The sequence below is a fragment of the Aphidius gifuensis genome, linkage group LG4, assembly GCF_014905175.1.
Source record: "Aphidius gifuensis isolate YNYX2018 linkage group LG4, ASM1490517v1, whole genome shotgun sequence".
Lineage (NCBI taxonomy): Eukaryota > Metazoa > Arthropoda > Insecta > Hymenoptera > Braconidae > Aphidius > Aphidius gifuensis.
Genome location: NC_057791.1, coordinates 17421807 through 17434439, shown reverse-complemented (window position 1 = coordinate 17434439; position 12633 = coordinate 17421807). Strand labels below are relative to the sequence as shown.

Sequence of the window (12633 nt, the reverse complement as noted above, 5' to 3'; positions counted from 1 at the left end):
CTCTCTAAATAATTATTCAAATTACAAAAAAAAAATATACATATAATTAGAAAGTTAATTGTTTTACAGAAAAAAATCAATTTTCAATTGAGTTTAAATACTTTGGTTAATTGTTTCAACATAAAATGACTTATATATGTTTTTTTTTTTTTCAGTTTTTTCACGAGTAAGAGTTGCAAAAGTGTTGATAAAATTCCCATGAATTTTTTTTTTAAATAACAGGTGTATTATAATTATTTTATTTTTAAAAATTTTGGAAATTCTCGAGAGACTCATTGTCACATGTTTTTTTATTTTATTTATTTTGAAAAAAAAAAACCAGCAATGCCCTAATTCAACGAGTTTCCATTTACGTCAATTATATTTTTATAAAATAATTTAACGTATTTCTCAAGGATATTAAATGCAAAAAAAATAAAAATAAAAATATATTTGTGATCAAGATGAAGACGAGTGTGTGACTCGTGTAAATTGAATTTTCAAAAAAATAAAAAAAAAAGCTAGACACTAAACCAGTGTCTCTTGGTGTATATGATACTTTCACATTTAAACTAAATCTGCGGTCAAAGTTCCTTGACCTCTTGGTGTTAAACTTGAATCCATTGATTTTGGGTGGGATTACGGTAAAATGTCTCCTCTTCATAGTCACATATTTTGATAAAAACTATATAAATTTAACTATATTTATCCATGAAAGTATTATCGACATTATATGTGTCTTCCGCAGTATTGATCCCACACACGGATCACTTGGTCTGATATAGCCAAAGATATATCAACAAGCGATTTCCTCCTGCAGAACATTCGAAACTGCCAAGACACGGAAACAAGAAGGTCACGTTTACAATTTTATTGCCTTTTTTTTTATTATTATTTTTTGTTTTTTTAAATTTTTAATTCCATTTTATCACATTTCTCCAATAACAGCCGTCAATTTTTTTTTTTTTTTATTGTCTGGCTTTACTGAAGAAATAGACAGTAAAAATTAGAAAAAATAAAAATCAAAAAAAATATACAGAAATAAATGTATACACGGTAGGTTGTTTTATTAGCATTTACGATTATCTTGGTCTATCTAATAAATTGTTCAAGATAGTAGCTCAAAGAAGCATAAAACGCGTATGTACGTTTAAAGTTAGAACCCGCAGAGTTACTTCAATATCAACCTTACAAATAAATAAATAAAATTTAACAAAAAAAATGTCGCGTAACTCTAAATTTGCTCCAAAAAAAAAAGTAAAAAAATTGAATCAATATTAATTTAAGAAACACAACATTTACTCAATGATTTATAAAATAAATATAAAAATAATTATTTAAAATAGTTAACCAAATATAGTAATACTAACTATTAAATAAAAAAAAAAAAAGAATAGAAAAATTTATTATTTACTTTGAATTTTAATTTATTGGCTTTTTTTTTGTTTTTCAATTTTACGTGGTGCATATATCCTGATCGTCAACAAACTCATGTTGAACTCCCGCGGGTCTGCTTATATAAAATATGCACACCCGATCCTCACTGTTTTATCCAAGGTATCGATCAGTATGTAAGAATAATGCCTCTCAGTCTGCTACTGCAAACTCTCTCCTCACTCTTCCGGTTGTTGTAAAAAAATGAAAAAAAAAAAATTTATATGATAAAAGTACCACCCCAAAAGGTTTGTGCGTATATATAAAACCTTGGTCGCGTCTTGGATATATGTATACAACATCAGAAGTAAAATATAATATCCAAGGATCTCTTTGACGGCGCTCTCGGCAAAAAAAGTCGTTGCTTCCATCTCAAATGTATCCACCTATGTATATATAAAAATAAAAAAAAAAAAAAATTATAATATGAAAAAGAAAAATAAAAAGACGCGCAACCGCCTGATGGGCATCCACCTTGTTCGTCACGCGACACACGGGAAATACCTTTTGATTCATTCAACATTGAATTTAATCGTAAGCATGAGAAAAAGGGTGGGTTGGGGTAAATCGAAGTGAATGATCAATATATGCATATATAAACTTACGAAAAAGCCAGGCGTATACTGTGGCTCAGCCTCTTTTAGCCGTTTTTTTTTTTTCAATTTCTTATTTCCATATTTTTTTTTATTTATATGCACATTGTAAACTATGCATCTTCTTTTATATATACAAATGATTTCTTTTTATTTTTACTTAGTTGATATAGGTGTGTGTGTGTGGGGTGCCTCGTTTAAATAACAACTGGTGAATATTATTTTCCTAAACGGTTTGCCAAGCTGCAGGTCAGGTATATGCATAATAATATTGCATAATAAAAGAAATATACATTAAGTCGACACTCTGATGCCGAATGTTTATAACTATATATATTTATCGTATTAAAAGGTGAAAAAATGGGAGGAAAAAATATATAAATTTTGGTCGTTTTATTTTATTTTTCTTTCATTATTACATGTTTCATTTTTCATATTCAAATTCAGTTGCTGAATTTAGTTGAATAATGTTGCATTTGAAAAAAGAAAAGAAACAAATTTCTTGATAAAAAGAAGGGGGTTGATATGCAATGTGTTACATATGAAAAAAAAAAAAAATAAATAAATAAATGTGTAAGGGTGTGCGTGAACTTGCGAAGTGCATATTTAAGGGACTTTGACCTTCTTCTACCTGCTGTACCTGTTAGATCGGTGTCAGAGACCCCAAGATATATTTAAAAAAAAAATTTTCTAAAAAGAATCTGGCACACATAAGGGTTGTCGAATGAAAATAAATCTATTGAAAAATAAAAAAAGAATTATTGACAATCGACAGATCGTGGGGAAATAGAATCAAGTATCTGTCGTCGTTGACAATTTTTTTTTTTTCATTTTGCTCTTCATCAATTGTATTTAACAACAAAAATGAGTAGGTAATTAACAAAAATCTTTGTGTTATATTATGAATATTTGATTTATAATTTAATATAGCATAATTATGATCACTTTTCAGAGCCATAATTAGTTAAAATTTATAAGAAAAAAAAAAGAAACTAATCAAATTATTTCTGTGAAAATGAGGGTCTATTCATTGACGTTCATTTGTCTCATCACCTCTATTAAACATGTGGTAGTAAATTGTGGTGGTTGTTCAGTGTAAACACGTGCCCTTCGTATTATATTTTCCATGGCCACATGTACTTGGTACAATACACACCATTACAAACATACACAATATACAAGTGATGACTGTAAAACTACTAGCACAAATCATCAAGTGAACAAGTTTAATTTATATTTTAATACACAAATAAAATATTACGTTTGTATGTATAATGCACATACATAGAAATTGCAGATGTATGTATATATTATTATACAAATACAGACATATTTACACGCACATATACATGTAATATAATCAAGAGGGTTTAAGTTTTGTGTCTACCGGCTGTTTGTGTTTGAGAAGTAAATTACAATAATTGAATAGACCACTAATTCAGACTCCCGCACTTTGGCAGGAAAACCCAAAGTACAACTCAAAGATATAAAACTCATATATAGAACATTTCCGGTTAACAAACTACACGCCCTCGCTTATTTTTATATTTATATGTACCAATGAATCTCTCTTTGTAGGCACGTGCTTAAACCACGTGTGTCAATTTTCATAAAAAAAAAAATATATATGATTATGAAATAATAAAAAAAAAGAAAGAATTTTTTATTGCACATAATTTTTCTAATTAAAAGCTCATACCAAGAGCTTTTGAATGGTAAAAAAAAAAAAAAAAAATGAAATGTCTAGAATGAAAGAAGATAAAAAAGTTTTTATATGATATTGTTTTTTTTTTTTTTGGCGAATCTTTTGAGGTTGAATTCTAGGTATTCTTGACGAATTCATGAGGTTTGTTGATGTTAGTTTCTTTGAACTATTTTTCAGTACCGCCGTTTCAGTAAAATCAAGTGGAATGAGAGGTGAAGACAAACGATCTTTTCCATGTCTCTTATTTTGTTGATCCAAAAACGACTTTCATGGGTGCCAGGATCTCGTTTCGTAAATTCCTCTAGGTGTCTTTTTGGTATCTAAAAACTTTTGTTTTTTTTTTTCTCCAATATATATTGTTTTATGAAAAAAAAATATATATTTAACAGACAAAAAATAATACGACAACAAATCACACAGTCAATTCTTTCGTTCTTCGTCTTAAATATATTTATACGTTTTTGCTAAATTTTATTTTTTTGAACAAGATGAAATTAAAGAGTCTAAAAATGGGCTAAGAATATTTCTCCCTACGAATAAGAACTTTTTCAGCGATTATAAAGAACAGTGAAAAAGTAACCGAAAAGAATGGAGTGTGCAGTCATCATTGTTGGGGCGATGTAAGTTTTTTTTATTTAAAAAAAAAAACCAGTTGTGCGACCTGCAAATAACCCAACTCGCGTCTTGACTTTGGAGAAAAAAAAAATGAAATAAAAAAATAAAAATACGAAGAAGAAGAAGATGATGAAGAAGAAGTTTGTTTGAAAAAGGTAAAAAAGAAGTTACAGAAACACACTTGCACATTGAAGTTTGTTTGTTGGTTTTGAAAGAAATCCATTATAGAATTTTCATATAAAAAACCAAGAAGAAGAAATTCAATTAATACCAAGAATTTGTTTGCAAAAATAAATTTATAAACAATATAGGAAAAAAAAAACCAATAAATCGAAAGACCAGTAGCTGCAGTAGTTGATTTCCGCCAAAAAAAAAAAAGAAGCATATATCTTAACATTTCAAGATGACGTCACATACACGCATACACTTTTGTAGAACACAGACATCACGAGAAAAAAAAAATATTACAAAACGCATAGTTGCAACGAAAAATTATGCAAATATAATGCAAATCCCGGGTCGAGCTGTGACGTTAATCCCCATCACAATATTGAAGGTAATTGGCCGGATCCAGGGTAGTGGGGAATATCATCAACATGCATATACCTCTATAATAATTGTGTTTCATTCATTCGTTGGTTTGCTCTTCATTTCATTTAAACCATTTTTTTCTTCTTCTTCTTCTTCTTTGCGTCTTGATTGTTAAGAGGAAGAAGGGATCATGATTTTTTTTTTTTTCATTTCAAATATAAAAATACCGGAAATTCATTGCGGCAGTTATGCCAGATGAACCTGAATAAATTCTTGCATCATTACATTATTTTTTTTTCTTTTTTATTTCCCCTCATCATGATCAAATTTTTACTCCTCTTTTTCTTCATCATCATTATCATCATCTTGAACAGCAGCTTTATCACTTTCTTGTTCTTCTTTTAAATTAACCTCAGTGATCCATGTTAATTGAGTCGTTTGACCTCTATTATTTAAAAACATCAACAAATATATTTCATTCAATTAATTTAAGAAAAAAAAAAATCACATTATATTTATTTATTTAAATGATTTAAATTCATTTTTATAAATTCAAATATAATTTTTAGAAAAAATTAGCAAAACTTGTGCAGACTTTTTGGCTAGAGTACATGAGTAAAAATATCCTTGAAAATTTTCAAAAAGAGAACCCGCATTCATGATGAATGATGGGCGGTCAAAAGAAGCCTCAACTAAAAGTTATCTTTTGGTAATCTGAGTTAGTCTTACAATCGCTCTGCACTGTCTTTACAGCGGTCTTGGTCATTTGTTCATTTTATTTGTGTTTTATTTTTTTATAAACATATTATTTTTCATTGTCTTTTTTTTATTATAATTTTTTTTTTCACAATCATCATGTAGTTTGAGCAAGGTGTATATCTCAAAAAGACTGGGTCAAGTTTTTCAGTTGCATGATATAGAAGATTTTTGTACATTTATTCACAGAGATATTATACTTTAAATGTGCACTTGAATGTTCTTCATGTCCTTGACCTCAATTAATTGATAAGAAATCTAGACAAAAATATACAGACTTATTTATCATTTTTTTGTTTTTTTATATTATTATAATTTACGTGGATTATAAAAATATAAAATTAAAAAAAAACTTTTATGGCGACATCTATTTTTGCAGTGCTCAAGATGACATAGATTTTTTATTTATTTGGCGGGATGAAGATCGGTAAGGTAAGCTGAGACCCAGAATTGAGAAATATTGATTTTTTCCCTTTTTTTCGGTACTAAATGGGGCAGATGTTTTGGGCCCTATTTTCAATACTCCATAGGTAACAACGAAGTGAAAAATATATAACATAAAATTAAAAAATTGATTTTTCATAGTAGGTAGTGCAGAATACTATTTTTCAACAAGCTAAACTTCAAATAATTCATATATTATCGTAAACTATATCAAACTCTTTTGAGAAAAGGTACGAACTGGTTTTTTTTTTTTTTAATTTTTGTTTCTTGGCGAATCCAGCAAGTAAGCGCCGTGTGTCGATTTCTCGATGTGATCGGATTTAGATTTTAAGATGATTATAAGAAAAAAAGTCATGGCATGACCTGGTAGTTTCGTCTGCAACCGGTTCATTAAAGAATTCTTCTTCGTTACTGGCAAAAAAAAAAAAAAAAAATTAATGCACGATTTTTAAGTTTGTTTGTTTTTATTTCCCAACTTTTATTTAAACGACGAATAAGAAAAACAAAACACTCAGAATTTGAGCAAAAAAAAAAAAGTTAATACTGCTAAAAATGATTATTTATAATATAATAGTAATGATATAGTTTAAAATAATGCAAATACTCTTATGAATGTTACAAGCTGTGCATGCAATGATGCCATTCACCTTGATCCCTATGAATGAAAGGCAACTTTTAATGCAAGTGAACAAACAAGTCAACACAGTGCGAATAAGGAGAAGAAATAAAAATAAAAAATCAAATGTGTGGCAAATAAGGCAACAGGTCTAATACAAAAATACAAACATTTATAATATATTATTATTTTTTAACTTCTTCAAATATACTTGAGCATAATATATATATTGATCATTTGTGTTTGATTGTGTGTATTTATATATGTATACGCAAAGTCAGCATCCAAGAACCCGCAGTGTATATCCATTGTGTATCATTATTCAATAGACGATTGAGTAATTGATCTCGTGCCAAGTGAGTCGTCTCACAATCACACCAAACACATATACATTTGCCACAAGTTTCAACATTCAGACTAATTCACTCATTCATATGGCTATTGGAATTAGATTACTAATCTTGTAAATTGTTTTTTAATCAACTATTGAATTTCATTTATTCAAGTGTCTTTATTTATAATTTTATGTCAATTATCTATTATTTTTTTTTTTTTTCGAATTTTAATTATTTATATAATAATATATATGTTTTGGATTATTATTATAGATACCTTGTTTTATTTTATTTTTCATTTTGTTGATGGTTTTGGCATTGGAAAGGTTTGAAATTCCAAACTGTAGTGGGTCTACCTTTCGAAGAAAATAAGAGAATGACGAAGACAGGCGATCTGTCGCTTCTGCGTTCCATTGCCAGTTTGGATCGGTGAACGAACCTTTTTATTTATTTTATTTTTTTCATTTCCAACTACTCTTGGATATGATCGAATTCCCCCCGTTCGTTTCTGGGGCCCTAAGTCCCTCGAATGAGGTCCCTCTATCATTTAAACCAGCTTTCAAAAACTCATACCTCCCTGTAACATCAATATCATTTCGTTGTTGTTATTATTATGCCAAAAAACAATTTCTCTTCAAATCTATTAGTTGAAAAATATATAACATAAATATTATGTTGAAGAAAAAAAAAAAAACTAAATCATGATCTAGCACTATCAAATACAGTTATAATTTTAATGAATTATATTTCACCTGTCAAATGAAATACTTATCCCAAATACTTATATCATGCATTCAGCTTATTTATATGCTCAATATAATATGTAAGTGTAATTTTGTGGTACCACATAAATTTACATGTGCATGTAAAAAATGTTTTTTCAAACATTGTGTTTGCTGATCTTAACCATCATCGCCCACACATGATTTTTTTTTTATGTGGCAAAATAATAATAATAAATATAATATATTATTTGTAAATGTTTATGCTTGTTTGTGTTCGTGTGTGTGTAACTTGTAGCAATAGGTGGGTCAAAATGAGCTTATGCCCTGTAAAAGTCAACCATCCACCTACACAATTTAACGTCCTTCGACTTTCTAGTCCTCATGTATTTTTAACTCAATTGAGCACAATACAAATGATCTTGAAAAAAAAAATTTAAAAGAAAAAATATTGATGTATAAAAAAATAAATAAATAAATAAAATTTGTTGTATGAATTTTATGGCGCCTCTGTAATATAAACCAAGCTAATTCAGGTGATCATTTGAAGAAAAAAAAAAAAAAAATATAACGACATCAACAACAACATCAAAGCATCATTAGTAACTTGATCATTTTTTAAAATACTGCAGGCTTGAAATCGATATTTGCTCAAGATTTGTTTTACCTCCAATTTTATTTATTTATTTTTTTCATTTAATTCGTTGCAGAGTTAAGGATTGATGGTGTTTTTTAGGGTCTTATGAAAGAGTGAGCCACGTTGCCAGCTGAACTGAAGCATCCCTGAAGGTCCCGACAACAGGAATGCCGTGTGTTAAAATGCCTCCGTCGTCTCTTGGTAGAAACATCTTCAAATCGTGGCGCTCGTGATGTTAAAAAAAAAAAAAACAAGAAAGTGAATATAAAAAATATATATATAAATAAAGAGAGAAAATTATATAAAAAGAAATAATAAATAAAGACAGTGGAGAGATGCTTGGCTCCTCGTGTGCCTAAGGCCCAGCATCACCTGTCTTATCCCCCCCTACTTTTGATGTGCTCAAGGGCCCACTCTTGCCTTCATTTCGTTCCCCACTTTATATCGTTGTAAATTGTAATCTGTACTGTGCACATTCAAAACACTCTACTCCTAAATTGTATGCCAAGTCATTTTTAAACCCGTGCAGAAAAAAAAATACCCCAAAATGATTTGCATGATCATTTTGTTAAAATTGAAAGCTATCTCTACTTCAAATTTGGGCCCAATGATTTCATTTTCTTTTCAAATCAGCTGTTTTTACATGGAAAAACATGGAACTAATTGTTTCAACAAATACAAATGTTTCCGGCATTTTTGTACATCATAAGTATCGTAACAAAGTAGCGCCATTAATGTGAAATACTTGCAATGTGTACACGCCTTCTTTGCTTCATCGTTTGTACGTGCAAACGAGGTGAGCGCGGGCGCGCGCGCGTGAGATTACGGGGCCTCAACAAGTAAGCGCGCGTGTCTATATGCGCAGGCGTAATTTGCTTGATGGCATATATATTTCACCACACATAATTTTGTAGATATGATATGGCTGATGCAGGTAACACCATCCATACAGACATGTTATACTTGTCGGTAAATTTATTTTTAAAAAATGAAAAATGATAATAAAATCAAAAAATAAAAAACAAGACAGACATAGTGATATACACAAATGTTAAGGAGAGAAATAATATCAATGTATTAAATAAAATGCCATCAACAAAGTTCTGAAAGGTAAAACCACAAAACCACAATATACCTTGTGATGTATATAATGATATTAGTAAGAGTACATTCAGAAGCCTTGGATATTATTTTTATAGTATGCTTAAAAATTGTGGTTTTAAAAAATAAAATTAAATCTGTTACGTGTATATATACTTATTTGAAAAGTTTTGCTTTTAATGTTGAACATGTTTGTATATGATTTTTTTTTATCTTTTATTTAATTGATAATCTTCAAAAATTGAATTTGTTTTTAAAAAAAAATTTTGTTATAGTTTAAAATTTAATTATGGTTTTTAAATGCAAATTTTGATATCAATTATATTTGAAAAAAATTAAAAGTTATAATTTAAAAGCTTTAAATAGCACGTGTGTTGATGTATTTATTTTTTTTTTTTTTGCATCAGACAAAAAAAAGATTTCTTGTTGCGCTCTTTTACGATTTGTATTACGCATAAAAGCATAAAATTTTATAACACAATACAAGTATTAAAAAATTGTATTATCATCGTAAAATGAGTCTTTGTTTAAATTTTAAATTAAGGAAAACTACTTTAGACACGTGTACGTTCTCTCATCTGCAAACCGATATACGTCACATTGAATCATTGGGCGTTAATCTTGCTTTTATTTGCTGCAATGCCCATGAATAAAAAACCATGACACAAACAACATCAAAATAAAATTTTAGATTGTATAATTCAACCTTGAACCTTTATTTGAAGTGATCATTCAAAAAATGAAAAGAAAAAATAATAAAAAAGGCTGCAGATGAACGTATATTATTTTTATAGTTTTATACCCTAATACTTTTTTGAAAAAAATATATATTTTTTTTAATTTTTCTATTATTTTTTATGCTCCTTTCTGCAAGTATATTGGCAAAAAAAACAAAAGTGAATTCTCTACAGAATTTTTTTTTTAAATTTATCTTTTTTTGGAGATGTCTCCTACGAGTGAAAGACTGCCCTATAATGCTCCCGCATTTAACGTCACAGTATTTACAGCCCTAGCAAAAATTCCAACCGCAACATTTTATTCTCCCTATCTTTTTATATATAACCACTTTCGGCTTTTTTCATCCGTTGCATTTTCATTTTTTTTTACTATTATTTTATTTTTTTCAAACCGCATCAAAAGATTCTCTATTTTTTTTTTTTTAAATATATTTGTTATAAATTTTGTCGGCATTTTGAGATGTACCACGTGCTGAAGAAAGAAAGAATCAAAAAATATTATATAAAACAAAGTGAGATGACTAGATGTGGCAGTGAAAAAAAAAAATCAAAAGATCGGCATATATAAAAGTAAAGACCTTCGAAAGTTGTCGTTGATCTAGTGGAACATTTAAATAGGTCCAACTTATAATACGATACCGACAGATAAGGGTCTTGACATTTTGTGTATAGCTTTAAAATTTACCTCAAATAAAAATATAATTTTATTTAACTTCATGACTCAATACATCAATTAAATTTTATACAATCAAAAAGAAAAAATTACTTTTTATTTGTAGAAGCTACTCATTATTCGTAGGCGCAATTAAAATTCTCTTTGTTTCTTTCTCTTTATATATATCTCGTATTCAAAGTTTTCATTTATATTTTTTTTTATATATTTTATTTATTTATATAAAAAAAAAAAAAAATTGGCATCAAGCCTAGAATTCGTAAATAATCGTTACTCGTGTTGCAATGTTCTTCTTTCTCAAGGTTCCCGGGGGCTGAAGTTATAGTCACCTCCTGTAGGCGTTAGGCTGTTAAACGCATTCCTTCATAGAGGTTAACTGCATTGCGAAAAAAAAAAAAATTTTCTCAATGTCTATAATACGTATTTTATATAATAAACTTGTCTTTTGTTTTTTTATCATTTGTGAATATTACCTGCAATTGAATATCTTTGTTTCAATGAATTTATAAAATCGTCATAATAAAATGTCATTTACTTTCTCAAAAAAAGACATATCAATCCCGTTGTAATTTACAGATTCATATCATTTATGTATATTTCAATAATAATCTTAAATTATATCTATTATTTTATATCATAACCCTAAATTTTAAATATACAGTTAGTAATATTACTATTATTATTTATATCTTGAGTTTTAAAAAAAAAATATCAACATCATTTATTTTTTTTATGATTGGTATAGGGTTTAGAGACGCCTTTTTTTTTAAATTTATTATTACTGATAGTTATGGTTGAATGCATCACTGTGGAACGTCCGCATCAAAGTACGAAGGCGACCGAACAAGCTTCAATTTTCATTGCGTAATTCCGTAAGCGCGCGCGACAACGAAGGCGAGCAGGATTGCAGTCCGGTCCATTTATACACGCGATAGGTAGGTAGATTACACGTCCTATAGCCACTCATTTTTTTTTCTTATTTTTTTTTTTTTTTTTGCCATAGCATGTATACACCTATATGTCCAGTAAATATTATTTTTTATACATCATTATTATTATTTATATATATAAGTATTGGTTCGTTGTACATATATACTTCCGATTGACATAGTTGTTTCTCTGTTAAAATATATTCTTGTTTCAATCTTGAAATATTTTTTATTTCTACTCAAGATTTCCGTCGTTGATAATGTCACTTACACCGTGATGTTATTTCAGCATGCGTGGAAATTTCCTAAGCAATGTATATTTACTATGTATTAAAATGCATACACACTTAGACTTAGTGAATGTTCATTTTGCTCTTGTCTATATATTTAAACTAAACATGTCCATTTAAATTACACCTGTTCCAAAATTACAATATAATTAATATTGATATTTATATTTATTGATATATAATTATTTTCATTCACATGTGAATGCGGTTTAAAATCTATATTATTATTTATCTATTTGTTTACGGAATGAAAAAAAAAAATTGATGGTTCATTTGACCTCTGGATTAATCTGAATAAATTTTTGAATCAAATAATTTATTATTATATTTTTTTTTAAGTCTATATAACCTTGTTGATTATTATCTAGGGATTAGAATTTTATTGGGAAATATGTCCTCGAAAAATGAATAATTTAATTTCATGTATTTTCAAAATCAAAATTCCAGTTATATAGACAAAAATATTTATCAATTTAATTTCAAATGTTTTGGTTGTTTTTTTTTTTTCCTAATTAATCAAATTTATATATATGAAA

The 12633-nt window shown here is 28.2% G+C and overlaps 1 long non-coding RNA gene across 1 annotated transcript in view; it reads right to left on the bottom strand.

Moving 5' to 3' along the window:
• LOC122855356 overlaps positions 1-8584 on the bottom strand; it is a 31290-nt gene extending 22706 nt beyond the window's left edge. The window contains exons 1-2 of the long non-coding RNA XR_006374062.1: positions 8398-8584; positions 7286-7585 (exon numbers count right to left, since the gene is read on the bottom strand). This is a non-coding gene — a long non-coding RNA (uncharacterized LOC122855356). The remainder of the gene's footprint in view (positions 1-7285; positions 7586-8397) is intronic.
• Between the last annotated feature and the right edge of the window lie 4049 nt (positions 8585-12633).